This window comes from Schistocerca americana, unplaced genomic scaffold (genome assembly GCF_021461395.2).
Source record: "Schistocerca americana isolate TAMUIC-IGC-003095 unplaced genomic scaffold, iqSchAmer2.1 HiC_scaffold_17, whole genome shotgun sequence".
Taxonomy (NCBI): Eukaryota; Metazoa; Arthropoda; class Insecta; order Orthoptera; family Acrididae; genus Schistocerca; species Schistocerca americana.
Genome location: NW_025725790.1, coordinates 1,381,317 through 1,400,043, shown reverse-complemented (window position 1 = coordinate 1,400,043; position 18,727 = coordinate 1,381,317).

Sequence of the window (18,727 nt, the reverse complement as noted above, 5' to 3'; positions counted from 1 at the left end):
CGCGCCGCTCTTCTTTGGATCTTCTCTATCTCCTCCGTCAGACCGATCTGGTACGGATCCCACACTGATGAGCAATACTCAAGTATAGGTTGAACGAGTGTTTTGTAAGCCACCTCCTTTGTTGATGGACTACATTTTCTAAGCACTCTCCCAATGAATCTCAACCTGGTACCCGCCTTACCAACAATTAATTTTATATGATCATTCCACTTCAAATCGTTCCGCACGCATACTCCCAGATATTTTACAGAAGTAACTGCTGCCAGTGTTTGTTCCGCTATCATATAATCATATAATAAAGGATCCTTCTTTCTATATATTCGCAATACATTACATTTGTAATGTAACAAAGAGAATGGCACTTATCAGAGCAAAGAAAAATAAGCAATCAATTCAAACCAGACGAAGCACTTGAAAAAGACTCTCTAGTATAAATGCGGACGGAGAGCCTGACGCATAGCAATGACTACGTGGTAAAGCTTAACTGCTAAGTTTACCACACGCACCAAACTACTGTAGCTGTATCGTCATTCATTCGACCTAAATGGACCAACTTTGTTTCGGTTTGGAGATGTGGTCTAAAACGTTTCTCCCCCTTGAATTTTGAGTCACAAATTTCAAGTGGGGCTTAGATTCGGGAAAAATTTTTTTCCTTGATTTCGAGTCTCATTTTTCAGGTGCGGCTTAGATTCCAGTGTGGCTTAGATTCAGGTAAATACAGTAAGTGTACTTCCCAAACCATTTTGAGAAACTATTTTGATGGAAAGCATATTTTCCAAGAGCCATTAAAACACTGTTATTTGGTGGGCTGTATACTTCTCACAGCCCTAAAAGCTATATTTCATAACAAAAAGAAAGTAAACTGGTGCAGCGGACTATCGCTGGATGCCAGGAGCATGCAGAAGTGGTTCAATGTATTCCCATAAATGCAGTAAAGAAACACAGCTACTGCTAAGTATATCCCTCATGACCAGTAAAAGCCTTAAGTGACTCTTTGCAGCAGGTCGACAGACTGTACAGCCCACGTGAGTCACACTGTCCCATTAACGAATGGAGACACAATGCACTCTGCTAAAGTAAATGAGAGTGCAGGTTCGCTTTCACCTACATTACACAGTCAGTTGTACTTAGTGATTTCTGGTGGACAAAAGAATATTGAGAAAGGAGAAATGAAGGAAGATAAGTGTTTAATGTCCCATAAACACTGAGGTCTTTAGTGTCTGAGCACAAACTCTGATTGTTTCAAGGATGGGAAGGCTATTTATTGTGCCCTTTCAGAGAAACCATCTCGGCATTTGCCTGTACTGATTTAGAGAAAGCTCAGGAATCCCAAGTCTGGGTGGACTAGATGGAGCTGTAGAGAGCAAAAACTGTAGAGGAAAACAGAGATTGGAATACATCCAGCAGATAATTGAGGCTGTAGGTTGAAAGGGCTACTCTGAGATGAACAGGTTGCCACAGGAGAGTAATGCATGGACTTTAACTGTTAGTCGCCCTGAATGTGAGTCCAGTGAGCTCACCACTGTGCCACCTCGCTCGATATATTTTGAGAGAAGTTCCTGATTTTACCATTTCACAGGATGTGGGACGTGTACTTACCATCAACTGTATTTCTTTACTGTATTCCTGAGAACACATCATACGAGCTCTGTATGCACCTGGCACCTGATGTTAGTTTGCTGCACCAGCTGAACTTTCTGTCTGTTATGAAATGTAGCTTTTAATTGTCATTAAATGTCACTTGTTCCTTTCAGAAGCAGTTGCAAATATATGTGCCACCAAATAATGTTGTTTTGAAGGCCACTGGGAAGTATGCTCACTACCAAAGTAATTTTTCCATGATACAAGAAGAATATACTTACCACAAAATTAATTTCTTTTTTGGACTGCAGAAAAGATACTTACCACCAACTGACCATACTTACCACTAATTTAGTTGTTTTACTATGCTCTTGGGAAAATGTTGTACCTCCTCTGGACGTGGTTGACCTTTTGTGATAATATGCTAAACCACTGGTGCCTGTTTGTCATGACATCAGTGCTGTTGTCACTTGTTACAACAGAACACATTGTTTCATTCTGCAATATATGCTATTGTGACTTGCCTCAGCTCGTTTCTTTAAGTAGTGTTAAATGAAGTTTCTAGGATTGTAAAATAGATAGTCAAATAAAAACAGAAAATTCCTTTTTTTCACATGTAGTAGTAACTCATAACAGCTTACTAAAGACAGTGGGAAGTATACTTACTACTATAGTTTTTTGCTCCTAAATCACAAAAATAAAATAATCAAAAATTAAATTTAGTTGAAACTTCTAAAATGATACCAAAACAATTAACTTTACAGGGCTGCTACAAAAAATGTGCCCACAAATGGGTTAAAAACAAAGTTTGCAAGCTGTGGGGGCAGTGCGAAACTTTTTTAAGCACTGTATTTGAAAAATATTATTCATTTTGTTCCACTTCTAGAATGTTAGGTTTTGTGGATTTTTGCCTGTACATTAATGGGTGTGGATGCGTTCAGTGGAAGCAAGTGTGTCGTGAATGATTTTTCTCAGTAAATATGTCCTACTGACTTTGCAGTATATCTCCAATGTTCTGGATGCATCAAATGAAGTTTAAAAGACAGCTATATGCTGTTGCTGGTATGTCTCTTCATGTAAATGTCAGAGTTACTATTATTATTCAATACAGAAAGGAAGATTACCAGCTTAGCAATTTGCTGAAAATGGGTTCAATAAAGGGAATATTACAATTAACATCCTGTTAACGACAAATTAATTAGAGATGGGAAGCAGCCCCAGATTGGAGAAGGAAATTGGACGGATAGCTGACTCCATAAAAATTAATACATTTCATACTGTGCTCGAGCACAGGCAATAAAAAACAGTGAGCAAACATGATGCGTGTACTTGTTGCCTCAGGGTCTCCTGCGAAACTGAGGTCCTTGAGTAAGCTACATCACACTGCTTCGTTGTGTACTTGTTGTCAAGCCAGTTTATGAAGTACACATCCCTCTTCATTTTTATATAACTTTGTTTTGAATGCACTGTACAAGAATATTGAATACCTTGAAAATTATCGAGTTCAGCCATCCATTCACATGTAATATTCCAACAGCTCCATCACCGATGAGAGCCTTCAGGGGTGTAAAACGAGTAAGTGAGAAGTGCCACTGAACTACTAACAAACATTTTCATCTACTACTAATCTGCTCACATTAATCATTATTCAAGGGGATCAGTTCTACATCATTTTATTTTTATAAATATACAGAGAAGCAACTACTTGAAAAAAGCCAATGCTCTGCGACTTAAACTGCTCTGCCACTATTTTGATTTAATACTTCATGCTAAATGGGCATTTAATTTTACACAGGACACTGTCATCTAAACTTATTCTGATAAATTCATATACTTCCTTCTTGTGCAATGCCCTTTATGCTGTCAATGCCACGTTGGGACCGGTACAGTAGTTTCTGTTCTGTGGAGGACCAACCGTACCTGCACATAGGCTATTATTATGATGTAATCACCGCTTCAAAAGGCATTCCTGTCTGCTCCTAGAGAATATGTTGCATGGCTAAATATGGTCTTCTGTTAGAAAGTGTTTGTGTGTTGTGTATTTGAGGTGGGACAGGTAGGTAAATTCATATATCCAGGTAAATTATTGGTGTACTGGCTAATAAAACATTTTTTACTTTAATTTTGAATATTTGGGGATTTCCCGACTGCTCCTAATGTCGGCTGGCAGATGTTAAATGGGTGTTGCACATGAATATAAAACAGTTTTCTTAACCCTAAGCTTCAATGCATATTCTCTATGGAAATTATTTATATTGTGATTGTTATGGTTGCAAACTTTGCAATTAATGCTAAATTCTCTCTTGTCCATTTCAGCAGCTCAAGGTCAGCATATCTTGCTGCTATGTGGAGGACCCAGGTCCAATTCGTGGTAATGCCTTTTTTTTTAAGGGGCGAAGCTACTCCACACCCACACTGACATGGTGACCATCACCAAAGTTCTACCATCACCTCCGTTTGCTTCGTTACAATTGAGAAGTGCACAGGATGTGGGGTCATGATGTTGTCCGTAGGATTACCCACTAATACAGGCACTTTGAGGCGACAGAAGTGGTCGAGAAGTGAGCAGAACGTAGCAGTTTTAAGGGCAGAGGGAGAAAAGTGCCGAGGCAAGCACCAAAGGAAAAGAACTTCTGCAATAGTCTGGACAGATAGTAAGAGCAGTAACAGTTTCTTTCTGTCTGCAAGGGTGAGGTTGTCGTTAGTTTTGGGTATCGTGCGATGCCCGATACCATTGCCGCAGCTTAAAACACTCTTTACGAGTGTCAGTCCTATTGAGGAGGGGTACTCCTGGGCTGTGCATCTCAGTGTCTCCTGGGCCACCTGCAGCATCTGTACTTGTAACATGCCAAGGTCATTATACGAGTGGTCAATTGGCCATAAAGAGGTTTGGTTGGATATGTTTATGTTTAGTGTGCAATACTGCTTTCCCGTATTGCCAGTTGGTCAGCTAGATATTTGCAGCTGGCAATGCCATTTAGTTTTGCTGTAATGCAGGGATTCGCCAGTGTTTATTTTGTCTGTGAGCTTGTGCTGTCCACAGGTGATTAATTGTCCCTAGATAGAAGTGTTTTTCAGCAGTTGTGTTTTCACCCGTGGTTGTGGTCGTAGTTTCCCAGGTTAAGAATGAAATAATTGTCAGAGTGTCTCAAGTGCCTTTACAGTCGTGTGGTGAGTTTTTTGAATATCTGTGTGTGAGTCTCAAGGCAGTATTCTCTGTGAAGATCGACAGTGTGTGTGGACTGTGGTGCACTTCGTTGTGTATCACCTGTAGGCGGCACAGGCGGTCAGAGCCACATAACCCCAGACTGCAGCTGCATGTATCATCATGGATCTAATCAGTATCATGTACACAGACCTCGATACCCTCCTATTCAGTGTGCTTTACCTGTTGAGCTTAGAGTAACACTGTTTGAGCCTTGCATTTGCTCAGTTGGCCAGTCACTGAAGTATTTGACTTTCACACTGAAACGTATTGGGCGTGTGTGTAGTGTTATTTGTCTTCAGTCTTAATGTGGGGTCCTGCCCACTCATCTCATATAGGGTGCCTAAAGGATGCTGCATTCTCAAAATGCTATACAACAATTCAAGCAAACAACATTAATAGTTTTTATTACAAATAAGAAGTTTGACAATGCTTAACCTGGAATTTACAATGGTGTCGCAAGCAATAGGCGACATGCAGTATAAATCCGAGTCCTTTGCTATGTACAATGTTCGTGCAAGTTTGACACACAGTTTGTGGATCACTAATAACTGTTATTGTAGCATTCAGCGCTAGGCCTGTCCGTATACTGTCCTAATCCTGTCCAAATACTGAGTGGCCGAGGCTGGCAGGAGCGGCACTTATATTCTCTTTGTCTAGGGGCCTGCTCCCGTCGTGGTGTGGTCCTTGCCAGTGGGCTATTCGCTGACGGTGTGTTCACTGCCTTCTTAGCTCTTGCAATCTTAATTTTCATTCCAGAGCTTGTGGGTATGCCAGAACACTTAATGATTGTGCAGTTGTTATGGTTTGTCAGTGAACAGAACTGCTTCACACTTGTCAGCATTTGCTTTAACACACTGTCGTTCCAGCTAGGCAGTTTTGTTTGCAGTTGCAAATTATGCCTGATGGTTTCCAGTCTTGCACTAGGATGGTAATGTCATCTGCATAGATGGTTGCCATTGTGTTTTGTTCAGTTGGAAAGTCATTGACGTAGAGATTAAACAAGAGGGGCCCTTGGATGCTGCCTTGGGGTACTCCCACTTGTATACTGTGTTGTGTTGACTGTTTGCCCTGAACGTCGGTGTTGAAGCTTCTGTGGGTGAGATATGAGTGTGTAAGATGCATGAACTCGTTGGAGAGACTAGCAGTGCAGAGTTTTCGAATGAGACGATTGTGCCGTAGATGACTGAAGACCAAGAACAGCACTCCTGTAGCTTTGTTGGTGTTGGGGGTGTGTGTAATATGTTCTACTACACCGAGGAGTTGTTGTGTTGTGGAGTGGTGATTGCAGAATCCAAATTGCTCCAGTCTCAGCGAGTGATTGGTGTTGCAGTGCATAGTAAGATGTTTGAGAATCATCTTCTCAACAATCTTATTCAGGGAGCTCAGCAGGCTGATGGCTCCATAATTTTGTGGTAGGGAGTGGTATTTCCCTGGCTTCCTGAACATCAGGACAGGGAAGTGTTGATGTTGTAGAATGGTATTCGTCATATGTGTGAGATGCTCTATAGCTTTATTTGTGAACTCCTGGGTGACACGGTTTTGAAAGTGATTGGGACCAGGAGCTTTTCTAGCTGTTTTGTGCTTAATAACCTGTGTAATTTCATGTGTAGCAGTATGTATTGTTACATTGCACGTGGGCTGGGTTACAAGCCATGTAACCTCCTGGTTCATTTCAAGTAGCAGTGCTGGATTGGAAGGAGCCAGATTCAGTGTGAATGATGTTGCTAGTGTTCTGGTCATCAGCTCATGCTTCTCCTCCATGGAGTATGCTGGTCTGTAAGGCGGTGGTAAGGGCTTTGACAGCTTCAACAAGTTTCCTGCTTTGTGTAATTTTGGGAATTTGTGGGATATGACTTTTCAAGCATTTCCTTGAACAATGCCCAATTCACACGCTTGTAGCTCAGTATCCTGTGAGATTCATCATACTGCTGTGTTTCTTCCAAGTAAAGTATTACAGGTGTTTGGTGAGGCCAAATCATGTATAATTTCAATGTTGATTGTGACTATAATGCCAATCACATCTAATGTCTATCACATTTAGTCTCTGTTCCCCGTTTTAAGTGTCACCTCAGCTGGCACTAGTGTAATGTAGTTTGGGCGCAGTGCATGTTCGCATAGTTTTTTTGCTAATGGTGTTTGATCTTTGTTAGTTCCAAGCAGAGTGTTTAGCATTAAGATCACCAGTGGCTATTAGTCACTATGCTATGTTGAGTATTGTGCTGATATCGCTTGTTATGATATTACCAGATCAATTGTATATCGATATCAATGTAGTGTTCACTCAGTTGACTTGACCCTAACAGCTGTGGCTTCTAGTCTTGCAGGTTCAGGGATCTTAATATTTGTGTATTCTTTGTCTCAATATATGATGATTGCTGTTCCACCCACAGTTGTGCCTTCAGGTGGTCAGTACAGTAGATGTAATATCTTGGGAAGAGTAGTTGTTTGTGTGACTGGAGTTAAGCTTTGTTCATGAGAGCATTCCAGATTCCCTTCTCCTCCATAAATGCAGCTAGCTCTGCCCTTTTGTTGCCAATCCCATCTGCATTCCAGAATAGCATCTGAGTCAAAGTACTGTTGTTTGTGTTTTGTGGTGTATTATCTATGGAAGAGTGTGGGCGGTGTGGTGATAGCAGTTTGTATAGCAGCCATGCAATGGCTGGGTGTAGCCGTCATGAGTTTGTGCATGCGTTATGATGAAGAGCCTCAAGAGGATCTTAAGCCACGTGAGTGGGGAATAGTGTCTCCACTATGCCTCTGATTGTGGTGAGAATGTTTGTTATGTCAGCCAAAGTGTTGGCGGTGGTGTTGGTGGCTGGTGGTCCTTATGTTGGTGTACTGGATGGGCTGGCTTGTGTGTTATTCATGGTTCGTATTTCATCTGGGGTCACCTGTGTTATTGCTGTGGTGAGGGGGGCAAGAGTGTGAGTTACGGTTACATTGTTCCTTTTAATGTGTTCCTATGTTTGTCTGGTCTGTTGTTGGTGTATTTGTTGTGGTGTGATAGTGTCCCCTCTTTTGTTTTTTGGGTACCTCTGTTTCATTTCGTGTGTTTGTGGTTGCCCTAGTTTGGGTGTGTCTTCTGTGATATCACGAGTGTCACAATCTGGCCTAGACAGAGTTGACTTGGTGTTGTCTGGGACCGGCAGTGTTGTCATCAGTACAGGGGCAGTTTCTAGCATTGCAGGTGTGGGTTGTGGTTCTGTTGTTGTGGGAGTGTGCCATGAGTTTGTGGAGCTCTGTGCATCCTCAGTTCATCCACTTCCACTGACAATGCCAGTAAAAGAGATTCCACACCTTACTGGTTGGGGGGTGGGGAGTGTCTTGGAGCTGTTCTGGTTACCACTTGTCTGTCTTTGGCACTTTTGCACCTTAGAGCTTCTTTGTATGCTGCACACCATCTGTAGTTTGCACATGGACCCCTCCACATTTGGTACATTTGATAGTTGTACCAAGTTTAAAGTGTCGTGCTACATGGTTACCAGTGCATTTGCAGCACTGTGTGCCAGTTCACATCGGGTGCCGCACGGCCAATCTGCTGGCAGTGGTGGCACTGTTGGGGGACACACGGAAGTGTGTATATTTCTACTACGACCATGTGAAGCAGGAGCATCTGCGTCAGAAAGTTGCAGGAGTAAGCTGTGTCGTCCAAATCCACTAAATAGTTTGGCTGCAGTCTGTGTGTCACGAATCCCAGAATTCATCTCATGCTCTCACAGTCCCAGCTGAGAGCTGTGATTATACCATGAAGAATGTCATTGAGGGTTGTGGTGTCAACTCCTTTCATGATGTACATTCGAGTTTTTCCCCCTTGGGTGCTATATTTATGATACTCAATTCCCCCAGCTTTGACGATTTTCAGGAGATTTGTGCAATCTGTTTTGTTGCATACATACAGTGATACATGGTCCCTTGTGAGTTTTGTGTTTGGTAAATTGTGGGGAGTGACATTCTACAAATGTCTTTTTTAGCTTGCCGGGGCAAGTGTAATTGTGTATTATGACCAGTGGGAAGCCAGTCGGTGTAGTGTTCTGCGTAGCGGCTGGGTTAGTGTTGTGTAGTTGAGGTGCTGCAAAATTGTTTGTATGGGCGCTCATATTACTGATGCTCAGAACTGGTGTTGGTAAAAGCACGCTGCATTTGCCGTGTGAGTCAGTAGGCTCAGTTGTTCGTGTATGTTGCTGCTGATTCCATTTTGGACCCACCAGCTTCGAAGGTCCATCTTTGTTCCACGGAGCTGTCACTTCCAGCTCGAGGACTACTGCGGTGATATTGAGGGCCTCTCTAGTATATTCACTGGTGGTGTGACTGGTGTTGGTGTTGCTGTTGCTGTTGGGTTGCTTCCACCCGTCAGTTGGACAATGAGCTCATGCTGTCTCCGAGCCATTGCTTCTTGATTTGTGGCAGCAAAGTCCAGATTTAGCTGGTTCATCACTTACTGATAGGTGGCAAAGCAAGACAGAAACATTGAAGGGAACAGATGGCACTCCTGCCTCTTGTGCTGCAGTCTTGCTACGGGTCGTTGGGTGGGATCTGCTCGGTGGATCTGCCGTCTCCCAGACATAAGGATACTTTTAAGGATAGAATGTGGATATGAGACAATTTTACTTTTTCGTCTGAAAAGACGATTTTGCTTTTTTAGTGTACATACAGAAGAGGGGAGTCCTTATGACTCACTTGTGCAAGATGCAATGCACAGTGCAAGAGAGCACGGGTGGTGGACAGCAGGCCTGTACTGGACAGTGTTGTCCAATGTGAACGTGCCCCGGACACTGAAATACCCTATTAAAGAATGGGAGAGTCACACTGGGGAAGTTCCAACCACAGTTGCAGGAACTTTGAGCCAGAACTCTTGGCCACCTAGCACTGTCAAGTGTGTAGCAGCGTGTGCTTATTAGTGACACTCCAAAGAGTGTCCTGTGGCATCTACGCCAGTTTTAGCGTATATGTAACACAAATATCCTCTCGCAGCTACTGCAGGTACAGGGGGAAGGCAGCTGCTCAGCTGCGACTCACCCGTAGTACTGCCCGTAGTTTTCCTTGGTGGGAGGACTGGAACGAGGTGCACCAAGCCTTGTGATGCCCATTGAGGAACTGTTGGACTGAGGCGTAGTGACTCTGAGGTCAAGAAAGCTGGCAGTGACCAGAACAGGGTGTGCTGACTCACCCCCCCCCCCCCCCCCCCCCCACGATACTGATTTCAGTGATGCCATTGCAGAGGATTACACTGTGGTTGGTCATCTGGTTTTGATGTGGGCCAGAACATGAAGCTTTCCTTTGCCTTTTTTTGCTAAATTGACTCTTACTTCTTGGCACAAACACCTATACAGAGCAAATGTATTGGCACCCAGGGTTTGGTTATTTGGGGGGGGGGGGGGGGGGGGGGGGGGGGTTGGGGGGAGTGATGGTTTGTTATTGTTTCCACCCCCCTCACCCAGCTTCCCTCAAAAATGCAACTCGCTAGCAACCTCACTGTTAGCATACGACAGACATCTACAATTTTAATAACAATAATAAACACACAAAAATATATTAAATTATTCAATATAATAGTAACAATACAAATAGGTGGATCAAAGAAGGAAGAAAACATAGGACAAACAAAAGAACTTCAGAAAGTGTAGAAACTGACATGGACACACTATAATAAAAGAAACATTTCAGTACAAGGCAAACACATGCGCTACAATACAGTTATAGTATCAGAAGCACTCTTCGCATCAGAAATGACCACAATCTGAGGACCAGGCACCACAAAGCAGAAAGAATACAATGCAAAATCCTCAGAAAATTTTTTGGAGCAGTGTACAGAGATGGCATATGGATGAAGAGATCAACCAGAGAATTATAAGAACACAGAGGCAGATTCAGTCACAATCAGAAAACACCGACTAACATTCTGTGGACACATACACACAATGAACAGCGACAGATTCACAAAGGGATTTAGGATGTAGTAAATGCCTAAATCAAAAAAAACCAGTTGGTTTCAAGAAATAGAAGAAGGCTAAAACGAGCAGGAATCAGAATGGAAATGATGAATGAAAGAGACAAATTCAGAATCAAAATTATGAACATAAAACTTGAAGTAAAGGGAAGGAAGAAAACAGAGAAAATATGTACATATCAAAGGAAACAAGAACACAGTCAATGAATGAAACGATTTTTGGAAGAGAAAAGGGAGGAGGAAATAAGGAAAAATCTGAACAATCACGTAACAACCAAGTTGAACTCTGTCAAAGTGTGTGCTCACCATCATCATTTCAATAAACATTATGACTGAACAGAGGTCTGCAAACACATGTGAATGAGGGGAATACTGTTTCTATCAATGATTTCCAACTGTGTTCGGGAAGTCATTCTTTCTGTTGTTGTTGTATCGGATCTGTTGTTGACACCTGGTATGTTCAACCCAGTGGTGTGCAGCTTTACCCGGCTGGAATGTTGTCAATCAGACCAAAAGCATGTCCTTGTGGGCAGACCCTAGCACGAGCAACTGAAAAGTGTCCTTTATTACATGTAGCTTGTCATTGCTGGAAGAACTTGGCATTTTTGACACACTTCTGTTTCCATGCTACCTCCTTCTCCAAAAGTTATTTGTGCATTTGGAAATTGGTGAAGTAAAAAATATAAAGACATCGTGTCGTTCTGCCACATCTGTCTGTAGTGTGCATTTTGGGGTGCGTGTACGATACAAGGCATTTAGGTATGGTGAGGTTACTTAGCCATTAGTGTTCACAATGGCTGGCATAAAGGAAACATGACAAGTATTACATTAGAAAGCAACAGCGATAGCTTTCCGACCGCATAAATTCTACTAGGCAGAATCAGAAGCAGACACAGTGGCCTGTGCCAGATACGAGGGTTGGAAGTAGCTGAAATGTGAGTCGTGGGACAGAGAGAAAGAGAGAGAGAGAGAGAACACACAGACAGCACCATAAAGCATTCCCCATCTCTTTCTGCACGGAATGAACCACACTGCTGCCTTCTTAAGGGCACCCCAGTATAATATGTTGTTTGGGAAGTGGGTGGTAGTTATCATCATTGCAATGACCTCCCCTTATATCCACTCCTGCAAGATTGTGAAATCTACAGCCACTGAGGAGATTTATGTGAGATGTTCCTATCAACTTTGTGTAATATTCATATTGCACACTTCTGCAGACAAAACAGATTTTCGACATTAGCTTAGGAAAGAAAAGAATCATCACAGATCATTAAGGTCCAAAGAACTTGTCTTGAACACTGTAAGGGATCCGTGATCCCACAAACACAGATTCGAGTATCTGACGCCCAGGTCGATAGCGGACAGGAGTCGATTGTCGAGCGCTGCAGTAGGCAGTGAGACTAGTGCTGAGTGCGCAGTAGTATGGTAGAGTGTCGAGTGAGAAGTAGAGTGGGAAAGACGGCCAAGAATGGTGGTCTAGTGAGTTGTAAACGGTAAAATTCACTGGAGTATGACGAGTGAGCACGTCCCCCTGATCGTCGTGGGGTTGACTCTCACTAATGCCGATTCGCGAGTGATATGAAACAGAAAGTGACAAGTGCCAAATTACGTGTTTCGTGTCAACCGCGTCAGCCAGCAACAACCATGGATTGCAGTGAGGATTGTTGTGAATGTTAACCATCAGCATTGCCTGTGACAAAGTGCTGAAAATCAGCAATCAATAAAAAGAGATAACCACAATTAGACGTGTAAGGCAAAGGTAGCAACAGCCTCAGAATTTGTGTGTTAGTAGGAAATATATATCAGTTGTACATCGCAACCTTTGTGATACTTAATAATAGACAAACTTTCAATCATTAGCTATTCCGTCTCAGAACAGCCGCATTTGGTTGAAATACTCCCGAAACCACAGCAGAACAACGCAGAACAACCAATAGCCTTTCATCCAGTAAGCACACGGTCATATATCATAATAATTAACTGTTTTGTGGCTTTGGTAAATTACCCAAAATCCAGTAAAGGAATTAATCGGGGGTGTTTCAACACGAATGCTTAAAAATTCTTTTGTAGTTAACCTATTTTCAGATTATGAAGAGTTCTTTGTTACAGCTTGTATTTTTGTTCCAGGTGGCCCTGAACTTGATGGCTGTAGTGATGTTGTGAAGGCACAAAGTCGGAAGTTGTTAAACCTTCAGAAACAAGATTTTCAAAAGTACTTCTTCTCAGATACCAATATTTCGCCCCTGTTTGTGTCGGATACACAGATGTCTCAGTTGTTGTCACATAATTTGAGTGTAGTGACTGAATCTAGAAAACAGTTTCTTTTGCTTCCCTGTACCCCAAGCATTATGTGCAATACAGGACTCCTAACAAGACAAACACACAGAGCACAGCCCTCTGTCTTCTCTTGCCGTTTCTGCAGTTTGGGAGCACAGTCCGGAAGTCTGACTCATGTTGACCGGACCGGCAGGGCGAAAATGGTCGACGTGGGTTCGAAGCTGGTGACAGAACGGACTGCTGCAGCACGAGCAAAGGTTTTTGTGGGACCCGAACTGGTGAAACTCGTACGAGAAAATGGCCTGAAGAAAGGTGACGTACTTAGCGTTGCTCGCCTGGCGGGAAAATTGGGGTCCAAGCAGACGTCCAGCCTTATCCCTCTGTGTCATAACATATCTTTATCCTCTGTGGCTGTGGACATTGAACTGGACTCTGCTCTCAACTGTGTGATTGTAACTGGCACGGCAAAGTGTAGAGGGCATACGGGTGTGGAGATGGAAGCTCTCACTGCTGTATCGGTGTCTGCCTTAACAGTGTACGATATGTGCAAAGCTGTGAGTCATGACATTGTGATATCTGAAATAATGCTTCTGGCCAAAAGTGGGGGAACTAGAGGAGACTTCCACCGGACATGAGCATCTGTGTGGGGCAGTGAAATAAGTTAAGTATACCTGGTGTGATGTAGGCAAATTTCAAAGTCTGTTCATAGTTATCATAAATTATATACACATCGAATTGGCCTGAATATGAGTTTCACCTTTAATTTCGAAAAAGAGAGAAACTTAATTAAAAATAATTTGTCAAGTTGCCCATTTACAAAAGCTTTTCAAAATGTGATTTACCCTTAACCAGTTTTTTTGTAGTACACTGTAGATAAATTACACACAAAAACAAAGCTTTCAGTTGCAGTTTTCATGTAAGACACTCTTAACTTCACTAACATTCATTGTTTTGTCACTGTCAGTATTTTTGTCACTCTCCTCCCAAAGTACAGTCGCGTCGCTACAATCCCGGGCATTGCATGTGCACTATTTCTTGTACCGTACCTTTAAAAAGCACATCTGTTAGATGAATAACTGTGAGTTTGAAATTTGCAACGTAACTGTACCGAATTCCAAATCTCTCTCTCTCTCTGTGCCCTCCCCCAGCTGTGTGGTAGTGTCCTCTGTGTTGCTCTATTGTCTCAATTTTTGATGGTCCCATGCTGTGAAAGTTGAGGTGAAGTGTTCATTCTTAAATAAATAGTGTGTATCAGCTCTTTTCTCCTAGGATCAGGTTGTCATTGCTGTGTTCATTGATGTAAAATGACACTTTTTTAACAGTTCCTAAAAGGTGCACCACTTCATTGACACTTTTGCTCAGGTGTAGAGCATATTGGCCAGACTAATTTACATGTTTCAGCTTTACACTGTATGGTATCCTCTTTTTTAAAGGCCTATTATCTTTCTTGTGTGTGACTTGTCCAGAGATTGAAAATGTTTTATTTTGTAAGTTACCAATCCAGAACAGGTTTCTGTCAATTTAATTCTTCAGGTTTTTCCAGAAGTTTGCTGAAATTCCCGAGTTGTCCTTTGCACAGTCGGACATCATTGTCTTCCTCGCATATTTCGGTGACATTAGTTGTTGCTTTCACAAAGTGCTACTTGAGACTGACCGTCAGATGGAGCAGGTCTGTAATTTGTTCCCTCTGCCTTCGTGCTTCATCTGCAATCTGCTCTGACAGACATCATCCTCGGGTATCCGTGTTGCGTGATATTCCGAGTGTCATCTACACTCACGGGCACGATTCTTGTGTGTTATGTTTTCAGTCCAAGCTGGTTGGTAGAATTCTGTTTGCAGGCTGTCCCCGTTTGGGGACAAGGATCGGCAGGGCATGAAACCCTAATCTTTTATCTTTCAGTTAACTCAAATGTCGAGTGTCACTTTTTTCATGTACTGCAGTTACAAATATAAGAAAATACAAAATGAAAATTTCTCAACATAGTCATGTTTCTTTTCAGTATGTTTCTCAGATCAGTACACTGCAATGTAAATATTCCATTAAAAGAATATATTTTTGATTGTTTCTTCAGTCAGAGATGCATTGCCTTTTTGACTTAACAATCAATGTCAAATCATTGTCCCTCAAACAATCCTGCAGGGGTTTGACAATGTGAGACCATGGCTTTATGGAGCATCACCTAGAATTAGCTGCCATCTTTTCTGACATGATTTTAAATCAATGCTATCATCACTGTTTCTTTTGCTTAGGGTTTTGAGTCTAGGAATGATGCAAACAATCAGCAGTTTATTTCTTTCTTACGTGATCTTGTTTTCTCCTCCCTAGCCCCCTTTCTTCCTTCATTTGGTAGCCTCGAGCAAATTGAATATTCCTGCTTTTGTTTGTATTTATTAATCTGTTTGTGCCTCTAATTCTTAAAAGACTTCATTATGACACTAATAATCTGAAGCAGCAAATTTGGGGAAAAAGAGCTGCATCCATTTATGCTGTTGTAAAATGGAGGAATTGGTTGTAGTTGGAAAAAAAATCTGCCTTTTACAGCTGCTGATTTTTGTCATTTATTTTACGTAGCCCACCCATGATCTACAATCAGGTCTTCTTTTTTATGTTGTATTTTTTATGAGAATGTTGAAACATAGATGATTGTTATGCATCTTTGCAGCACCTAAACTTGAATATTGTACTTAAAAATGTTATTTGTTGTCTTTTTTAAATTAAATTGTTATGTTAAAAAAGTGAATTAAATGATTGTTGCCTGTGACATAATTTTGTAGCAGCTAAAATTAAATGCTGGTCTTCAATATTTTAATTGTTATAGTTTGGGGTATGATTGTTGTAATTAGAAAATGAATATGTGCCTTGTGCACTATGTTGTTACAGTAATTTGGAGTTTATTTTGTACATCATCTGGTGTAAATTATAAGAATTTAAGCAAAAACTTCTGTCTCTCAACAGATTTCTTAATAACACTATTCCAGTAACTGGATATGCATATTGAAATATCTGTGTTGTATATTAGATTCTATGACCTGTACCGAGGCAATATTTTGCGGTTGCAAATTTTCTTGACTATTATTAAGTGTGTGTGTGTGTGTGTGTGTGTGTGTGTGTGTGTGTGTGTGTGTTGCTTATGCCCTACATACGAGTCCTCCAAGGTTCTTATGATCTGACCAATGTACGACATGCCAAAATGCTACAGCTGCATGGGGAGATACAATTAAATCCCATCCCCCTCTCTCTCTCTCCCTCTCTCTCTGTCTCTCTCCCTCTCTCTCTCTCTCTCTCAAAGATCGGCAGGTTCAGGAATCTAACACAGAAAGAATTTAATCACAGTTTCTTTTTCATCTCTATCATACAATGTAGTCCAATTTTTTGCTAATACAGATATAACATTTTGTGATTTATGTTGTGTACTCTTCAAAAGATCTAATGATGTCCTCATTCCTTTCTTATAAACAAAACAAAAAGAAACTGACAATAATTGTCATTAAAGTAAAACACAGAACAGTGTCTCCATAGCATCAATGAGCACATCCTTTCAGCACCTTTGACCCAGGCAGTGAACACAGCAGCAGTCAGTCTATGACTTGCAGCAGGTGAATCCCAGTCAGCTGCATTGCTCATGCACCCCACGTAAATAATAATAAACAAAATCTAACAATACACATAACCAAGTCTTGATTTGTGACAGTATACCGCTGATGACGAAAAAAATTAGACCCAAAGATTTTGAGATGTGGTACAATAGAACTTTTGCTCTAGTTGAAGCGGTAAGACACAAATGTTGTATTCACACTTTTAAAAAGCTCAGAAAAGTGTTATAACTTTTTCAGAAGTCTAAATCAAACTATGGAAACTCTCGGTAGGAACTTAGAAATATAGGAAATGATAGAGTACTACTTACCATAAATACATGTTAAGAAGTCTATTTTTTTTTTTCTTTTAACAAATCTAGCACTGCATATTACTGCCAAATTAGTCATTACCTATGATTGCCCCAGTGGCAGAAGTATGTATAATAATGTCAAAACGTTTGTGACACTACACACTAGGACAAGCTCAAGTTTCAGATACACGTTGATTGCGTTCTGGATGATGCTATCTACATGTTCATCCACACTCTGCAAACCACTATGAAGAGTATGACAGAGGGTACATCTCACTGTACCAGATATTAAAGCTTGTTCATGTTTCAAGACCATTTAAATCTTTCTCTGCATGCTGTAATTAATCTAATATTGTCCTCACGGTCCCTATGGGAGCAATAGTTACAAGGTTGTAACATATTCTAGAGTCGTCTTTTGGTAAGCATACTTTCTTAGGATAGTGTACATCTTATCTTGAGGCATCTGCCAATTCAGTTATTTCAGCATCTCTGTGACACTCTCCTTTGGGTCAAACAAACCTGTGACCATTTGATCTGCCCTTCTCTGCATGCATTCAAATCACCCATTAATCCATTTTGATATGGGTCCCACACATTTGAGCAATATTCTAGGATGGATTATACAAATGATTTGTAGAATGACTGCATTTCTATGGTATTCTACCAAAAAAAATCTAAGTCTTTCGCCTGCCTTACCCCTGAGTGGGCCTATATGACTGTTCCATTTCATATCCCTACAAAGTGCTCCACCCAGGTAATTGTACGAATAGACTTAATCCAAGCAAGACACCCTGATACTGTAGTCATACCACACTGCGTTTTCTTCATTTTGCAAAATGCACGATTTTACATGTCTGAACATTTAAAAGAAAGTTTGAAATTATCAAGATCTGACGAATGTTTGTACAATTTCTTTCAGACTGTGCTTTATTCTAGATAAATGCACTATCTGTGAAAAGAGTACTTTACTATTAATATTGTCTGCAAAGTCATTAATGTACATGAACATGAACAGGAATGGTCACAACATACCTCTCTATGACACATCTGAGGTTACTTCTACATCAGATGATGACTCCCCAGCCAAGATAACATGTAAGTCATTCCTACCAAAATATCCTCAATTCCAGTGACATATTTCACCCGATAACCCTCACAGTAGCAATTTTGATAATAAGCATCAATCTGGCACTAAGTCAAAAGCTGTTCAGAAATCGAGAAATACTGCCTGCACCAGTCGAGCCAGGAAGACAAAAGTTTGAAGGTCAGGTTGACAAAACAGATTTTTAATACTCTTGATAACAACCTTTAAGTTTCTGACGTAGTTCAGGGGAATGACAAAGGGATCTTTGACAGGCTGGATTAAATCTAGGCGGCGTCTCAGACCAACCAGAGTTACAACTTTAAAGGCTTCTACGCTGAGCAAATACAACGGGCTGTTGGAGGAAGAATGCAAAGGCAGCTTCTAGTAATGTGCAATTGCAATTCTGCATGGTCTTTAATGGCCATTATCAAATTTTAAAAAATTAAGAATAACAATAACACAGTACACAACAGGAAGGGTACAGCAGACTTTCCCTGATTGTTCCTTACATTATCTTTCCTTGATTTTTTTTTTTTTAATGATAATGTTTCTAAGTCTTTCCTGGTTTCCATTGAAAGGTTTGGATTGTTTCAAAGATTAATTTACACATTTTTTAATATTTTAATGTATTCTAGGACAGGAACTCAAAGAGCACAAGTATAAAAAAACTGCATGTAGGACATTCATGTAAAGCTTCCCATTTTTAACTGCAAGGTAATGGCAATCTATTTTGTTACAAGAAA